Source organism: Coffea eugenioides, chromosome 11 (genome assembly GCF_003713205.1).
Source record: "Coffea eugenioides isolate CCC68of chromosome 11, Ceug_1.0, whole genome shotgun sequence".
NCBI lineage: Eukaryota > Viridiplantae > Streptophyta > Magnoliopsida > Gentianales > Rubiaceae > Coffea > Coffea eugenioides.
Genome location: NC_040045.1, coordinates 16,861,734 through 16,869,841, shown reverse-complemented (window position 1 = coordinate 16,869,841; position 8,108 = coordinate 16,861,734).

The following is an 8,108-nucleotide window of genomic DNA, read 5'->3' as shown; positions in this document are numbered from 1 at the left end:
CAAGTATAAAATCTGTAGACAAATCAACCCAAGGTTCATTTGGAATGGGTTATGAAGTATAAAGATCATGAGGATTTACCTTAGATTTGGCATGATAACATGTCACACACCTTTCAATGTGACATTCAACATCTTGTCTCATTTTTGGCTAATAGAAGTGCTCTTGAAGAACCCTCAACATCTTAGCAACTCCAAAATGACCCATTAATTATCCACCGTGTGCTTCATGGATAAGAAGAGCATGCATCGAGCTCATTGGAATGCACAACTTGTCTTTATAATACAAGAACCCCTATGAAATGAAATAATGCTTATGGGTTTGCCGTGGTAAAGAAATGAAGATCTCACCAAAATCTGAATCAGTTGCATAAAGATCTTTAATGAACTCAAAGCCTAGCAACCTAGCCTCTAATGTAACAACAAGAGTATACCTCCTAGAAAGTGCATCAGCAACTACATTAGACTTACCAGTCTTATATTTAATCACAAACGAGAAGTTGTCTGTAAAAACTATCCATCTTGCATGTCGCTTGCTCAACTTAGTTGAGATTTGATATGCTTTAGCGACTCGTGGTTAGTGTGCAAGACGAACTCTCGTGGTCTAAGGTAATATTACCAAGTTTAAAGTGCTCGAATGAATGCCAACAATTCTTTATCGTAAGTTGGATAGTTCAATGAAACTCCATTCAACTTTTCACTAAAGTAGTCAACTGGACAACCTTCTTGAAGTAGAACAGGTCCAATGCCTATACCGGAAGCATTACACTCAACTTCAAAAGATATATCAAAATTAGGCAAACTAAGAACAGGTGCGTGTGTGAGCCTATTTTAAGTAATTGGAAAGACTTAAATTGTTCTTCTCTCCAATGAAATGGCACATTCTTCTTGACAATGGAGGTAAGCAGTGCTACAATTGTGCTAAAATCCTGACAAAGCGTCGATAGAAACTTGCCAAACCATGAAAACTTCTTACTTCACTCACAATAGTAGGAATTGGCCACTCACTTATGGCCTTTACCTTAGCTTGATCAACTTGTATTCCCTATTCTTCATAACATATTCTAAAAACACAAGTTGATTAGTACAAAAATTGTACTTCTTAAGGTTGGCATAAATCTGTTCCTTTCGAAGCACATCTAAGATAGCTTGCAAATGTTGTACGTGCTCATCTAAACTCTTACTATAGATCAAGATATCATCAAAGTAGACTATTACAAATTTACCAATGAATGGACGCAAGACATGGTTCATAAGTCTCATGAAAGTACTAGGTTCATCAGTTAAACCAAAAGGTATGAATAACCACTCATGCAATCCATGTTTTGTCTTAAATGTAGTTTTCCATTCATCACCTTCTTTCATGCGAATTTGATGGTAACCACCTTTTAAATCAATTTTAGTAGAAATTATAGCACTATATAGTTCATCAAGCATGTCATCAATTCGAGGTATAGGAAGACAATAATTTACCATTATAGCATTAATTGCCCTACAATCAGTGCACATCCTCCATCCTTCATCTTTCTTAGGTACAAGTAGGGCTAGTACCGTGCATGGACTTAATCTCTCTCAAATCCAACTTTTTCCCAGCAACTCCTCAATTTGCCTTTGTTGCTCCTTTGTTTCCTCAAGATTAGTCCTATATGGTGCCTTATTAGGTAGTGAAGCTCTAGGAATGCAATCAATTGGATGTTCAATTCCTCTTAAAGGCGACAATCCACTAGGTATTCCCTCAGAAAAAAATCTTGATACTCTTGCAAAAGGTTAGTGACAACACTAGGCATAGAAACATCAAGTTTGTTAGTGAGCAATATTTCTTTACAAAACAAAACAAGCAAAAGCTGGTTAGAAAATAAGGCCTTTCTCACATTCTTAGCTCTTGCGATCATGCTAGTTTTTCTTTCCTTTTGAAGATCAATAGCCGAATACTCATTCCACTTTTCTCTTGATTTTTCTTGGCTAGTTCTACTCTCTTTTCCCTCAAATTTTTCTTTCTCCCAGCATACAGTTCATACTCTTTTTGCAAACTAATTTGGTCATCTTGCACTTGTTGAGGTGTAAGATGTGCAAGTGTTATTTTTTATTACTATGCACAAAAGAGTATTTGTTCAAAAATCCATGAAAAATAACTCTTTTATCAAATTGCCAAGGGTGATCCAAAATAATGTGTGCAGCTTGCATTGGTACTACATCACACATAATATCATCTTCATAATGACCAATGCCAAAAAAAACTAAAACTAAAACCTGTTTAAGAACACATACCTCACCACTGCTGTTCAATCATTGGGGTTTGTAAAGTCGAGGATGCTCACTAGTTGGCAAGTTGAGTGTCTCTACCATCAATGCACTAGCAACATTAGTGCAACTCCCTAGATCAATCACTAAGTTGCAAACTTTATTTTTCACATGGCATCTTGTATAAAAGAGGTTTTCTCATTGAAACTCCTCTTTACTAGCTTGAGCAGTTAGTGCCCTTCTTACTACCAACCCAACTTTGTCACTAGTTGGTATTTCCTCCAATTCTTCATCTTCCTCAACTAATGGAAGCATATCAGCATACTCCTCTTCCTCATCATCAGTAATAATTTCTCCATTAGGAAGCACGATCATTGCTCGCTGATTTGGCCATTGACTTGCAATGTGTTTGACGCCTTGACATCTCCAACACTTAGTGTCTCAATTCTTGGGTTTTGAGGTATCATTTGTTGGTTTTGAAACTCCACTAGAATCGGACTTAGAAGCATTTGGTTGAGAGGTTGATGTTGGGTCTTTTCTCGGCCTTGGGGTTGCTGCATTTCCTGCAAACTTATCATCTCTCCTAGGTTGGAAATTTCATTGGGTTGGAGTGAAACTAGAAGTATAATTTTTGGTTGTACCTCTCCTCTTAAGTCTTTGCTCAATCTTGATTGCTTTCTCCATCATGTCTCCTAGTTCGATGTAGTGCTGCAACTCTAGTTGATCATCAATTTCTGGTCTCAAACCATTGAGAAAATGCACGACTGTTGTCTCCCTGTCTTCATTAATGTCGGCTCTAAGTATGGAAACCTCCATGTCCTTGTAGTAGTCCTCAACTGTGCGGTTCCCTTGAGACAAAGATTGGAACTTTTGGTACATGTCTCTATGGTAGTGACTTGGTACAAAACACTTTTTCATATGGCGTTTTAACTCACTCCAAGTGGATATAGCTGGTTCACCACATCTCCTTCAGCTTGTAATCACTTGGTCCCACCATACTATGGTGTAATCTATGAATTCTACTGCCAATCTCAACTTTTGCTCCTCTATGTAGTCATTGCAATCAAAGACTAACTCTACTTTCCTTTCCCATTCAAGGTATGCATCCGGATTAGTTTACCTTGAGAAAATGGGATCTTTATCTTGATTCCTTAAATTGCATCCCCCACTAGTTTAACATTCCTCCTTGATTTTCTTTGTCCATGGTCAAATTCATCATCCGAGCTAGAATCACTGAACTCAAGCATGTGGCTATCACGGCTTCTCCTGTTTTGGTGACTACCTTTGGAGTTACTTTGGGACATTTCTAGCTTGTCGATTCGTTCATGCATGGACACAAGTTTTTGGTCCATGATGCATCCCAATTCTCCTTTCAAACCTTCAGCAAAAAGCTTGAAGTTGAAAGTTGGTGAGCTTTCTCCTTCATTAGACATATTAATATTTGGACCTGCAAGAAACAAGTTAGTATTAAACAGAAAATTAATTCCTCACCACTTCCTCACTTGTTTCACTCACACTTGTGTACTATTCAAGTGTTTTAACACTCTAATGATCTCACCAATCACTTCTCAAATCGTTTGATTACCTCTCTTGAAGAAATCAGAATTTTTCTCAATGAGATTCAATCAAACTTTCACCAAGATATCACACAAGAAAGTGGCGGATGAATGCTGGAAATTTTGCATGGGATGGATTATTATAATGACTCAAAAGGATGCTAAAATTACGCTAGAAAATCCCAGGTTTATGCCCGATAAGAGTAAATTCAAGATTAGGAATGTGTTGAATTGACTAGTGGCCCAATTTAGGAAACTAACAAACTAACTGAAATCCAAGACTAATTGGATTTTTTTTGACATCTTAGGCTTGAATATAATTGGGAAAGACTCAAAAACACAAGTATATAGAGCTGGAAAAATTAAACAACTCGGCTGGACAAGAAACAAAATGGGTGAAATTTTTTTGAACCTAGAAGATTCTTCTACCCGATTGCACCTTTGGCTGGAAATTTGAAAGCTCAATCCAATGATTTCTTGGGTTTTTTTTGGAAGATAAGTTGCTGATTTGGAAGGCTTTCATGTGTTCAAGAGGTAGTAAAATCTGAATTTGCTAGTATGTTGTGACTAGGGTTTGTTAGCAATCTCAAGTCAACTTGGTTTCCAAATCAGATTTGCCTTCTTGTTTCAATCCAAGAGTGATCCATTTTCTTGTTTCTTTTTTTTCTTTTTTTTTTCATGAACATTCTTTCTTTTCTCTTTCTTTTCAATTTGGATCAGCACTCAAGGAATAAAAGATTAATCAATCGTAACTTTCTTTTGTTCAAGAATATGAACTAGGGTTTTCCAAGAATTTCAAGATTTGAAAACTTTGGTTCAAGTTTTTCAAGAAACCCTAATTGTCAACCCAAGAACTTCAAGATTATCAAGAAAGTGTCCAAGAAAATTCAAGCAATTCAAGATTCTTATCAAGAAACCTCAAAAACTTGAACACTTTCAAGATTTTCAAAGGGAAACAACCACGAATGATTCAAGATGCAAAAAGGGCAGTCACGGATTCGAGGAAAACTACAGACCGGAATCTTTTTTTTTATTCGAAACAATTCAAGACTCAAGAACCGAGGCAACAAGACACAATTAGGACCACAGATACACGATGCAAACAAGGATGGAAGTTCGGGCAGCAAATAAAGGATGCAACAACAAGGAACAAACAAGAAACCCTAGCGACCTATTATATGGAACACGAACAGAAACTTAAACAAGAAAACTTACGAAGACATGAATCGTCAACTAACTCTGATGACCAAGCTGATACGAACTCGCTCGAAGGTATGAACTCGTATCCCACGAAACCCTGGACCTAGACAAAGAATCAAGTTGATTTGCAGAATTCTTGACCCGTCTAAATCACGAAGCTATGAACTAAGATTCTAAAACCCACAACTTGATAATTTAGCGAACCAAAGTTGTTTGTAGAAGAATGCCACAGCCAAGGGTGATTACTTGATTGACAAGTTCGATTTGAAAGTAAACTGTGACGCCCCCACTTCTCCCAAGGGCCAACCCAAGGGTATCCGCGGGACGCCTGCCCAACTCTCGCCAGGACTCGGTACAAATTCAATTCAAACTTAAGAATAACCAATCGATACTACAAGTCGAAGATATGAAGGAAGGTCAATTCCTTAATAATCGTTCAAGTCTTACATCATAAGTTACCAAAATTATCTTACATTCCCAAAATATACAGCTTCCAAAAGTTTTCTAAACAAATACATTCAAAATTCTAATCAAAAGGGCCATCAAATCGACCTCTCCATAATCCCCTCCATTTTGGCTCCTGTTAAGGAAAACAAAACTAATGGGATGAGCTGACGCTCAGTGAGGCCAAGAAAAATCATGCAAGCAGGTAATTCAAGTAGCAATAAAGCTGGTACGAGAGATAAAGCTGTAACATTCAAGCAATTCCCAAATATTCACAAAACACATTCAAGAAGGATACGGGAGCTCTTAGGAGCTCATTTCCACTTGCTTTGCCAAAGTTTAATCCAAAAGTCCGTAGAACTTTACTTATTCCATTTATGATTCTGAGTCGAATGAGAGGTATCTCCCACCCGAATCGGTGTGGTACATACTATCACTCAGTGGTCGATTATACATTTAAGGTTCTGAGTCGAATGAGAGTTAACTCCCACCCGAATCGGTGTGGTACATACTATCGCTCAGTGGTCGATTATACGTTTATGGTTCTGAGTCGAATGAGAGGTACCTCCCACCCGAATCGGTGTGGTACATGCTATCGCTTAGAGAACCGATCATTTATTTAGGGTTTTGAGCCGATATGAGAGGTACCTCCCACCCGAATCAGTGTGGTACATGCTATCACTCAGAGACCTGATTATACGATTTTAATTGTAAGGGTTGATGACATTCAGTCCAATTGACAAATACCATTATAGGCCAATGAGCGCACTCTGATCGGCAGTCATACAGTTCAATTATGAATCGAGGAGATTCACTCCAACGACATATATAGTCATAGCATATAATGCAATTCAATTCAGGCAATTCAATTACAATTCATTTTATTGAGAATGCATTTGATAAAGTACACACTCGACTCAGCAGTTATAACCCATCCATTTCATAATGAGCAATTCACATAATTTCCAAATATTCATGCGCTTGACACTTACCAAATAAACAAAGAAGTAATGCCCTCTTGAGAGTTTAAGCGTCCACCGTAGGATCCTCATGAAGGTCCTCTTGTGTGCCTGAGCAATTAATAACGAACTACTACTTAGAAACCCCATTTATCGAAGAAGATTGTACTAGAGTACAATCTAAGAAAATTTCACAAATACGAGCCTTAATTACTCGTAAATCGAGATTCAAAAGCGGGTTTTAAAAGTACAAGAGAAATCTGATTTGCATCTTTAAAGTCAAGTGTGGAACGGTCGAGTGATATGGAAGGAAAATGGAGAGTTCGAAACCCTCAATTTCCTTTAAGTTCGGAAATTTCAGATTTATCAAGCGGTCTTTGAAAAATTGTATCTCACTCTCGGTAAGTGAAAAATTAGAAAACTTGGTACCGTTGGAAACTACTTCCAAAGTACTAAAAGTTCCTAGAAGACACTTTTCCATGATTCCAAATGGATAACATTCGAAATGTGGCTCAAAGTGGCTGTTTTGGACCATTAAGACAGTTTTGGGTTGATTTTCGGCAAAGTTTGAAAATTCGGCAAAATTCACACAATGTGAACTAGCCTCTAAAATTTGGAATTCAATTAGAGTTACAATCAAAGTTTAAAACACAATAGGTAGAATAGGAATCGAAGTTTTGAGTATCTAGAGACATCAGTCCAAAGTTGGTTACATTTCGCAAACTGTTCAGTCAATTTCCAGATTTAAAGACTATCTTTGAAATATCATTTGGCCATTGATTTGGCATTAGAAATACACCAAAATTGGTACACTAAATCTCCATGTGTGAAAAATATTTCAACCAAGTTTCATGCAAAAATTCCCATGGAAAGGCAGTCATTAAAACAACCAAAGTTCAAGAAATATTTCAAGGCTAATCTGCCTTTTCACTTTTCTTTTGCTTGCAAACATTTTGTGAAATGAAATCAGTTCTAAATCACTCCATTTTCAAAACCAAGAGTCCATAAACATCCACTAAGCAAATTAAAGGTAATGGACATCACAATTTTCGAAATATAACTCCCCAAATCAGATTTGACCATTCGGCCAAGAGAAAAGGAAAAGTTTTCCATATTGGGACATCTATTGGGCATCAAGAAGGACTTGGAATGGCACCACATTTGGTAGTATTACCCTACCATATAAGGGCTATTCCGCTGTCAAATTTCATGCAAAAATTCTTACGGAAGGTCAGTTAACAAAGCCACTAAAGTTCCAAGAATTTCCAAGGCAAATCTGCCTCGTACATAAATTTTCCTTTTCTAAACATTTGGCCAATGAAATCTTCTCAAACAAGGTCCATTTGTGTAGACAATGTCTAAGAAACATCCAAGATGTGTTTGGTAGGTGATTAACACCAAGAATTTCGAAACAACAAGTCCCAATCAAGATTTAGGCATTTACTAGTCAAAAAGATGGTTTCAACCACTGAATCAGTTTCGAACTTTGGCCGCACCTCACTCAATTCAAGTTGGAATTGAGCGTGGTTAGTGGCGTTGAAAACTAGATTCATAAAGCTACAATTTCACAGAATAAATCATTTTAAAAATCTGTCCACAACTAGCTCATATTTGAGCATCAACTCGCTACTTAAAACAGAGCTTCTAGTAAAACGAGAAACAGAATAGGAAATTTTACAAGGTTGGTACGGATCACTCAAGTGGAATCAGG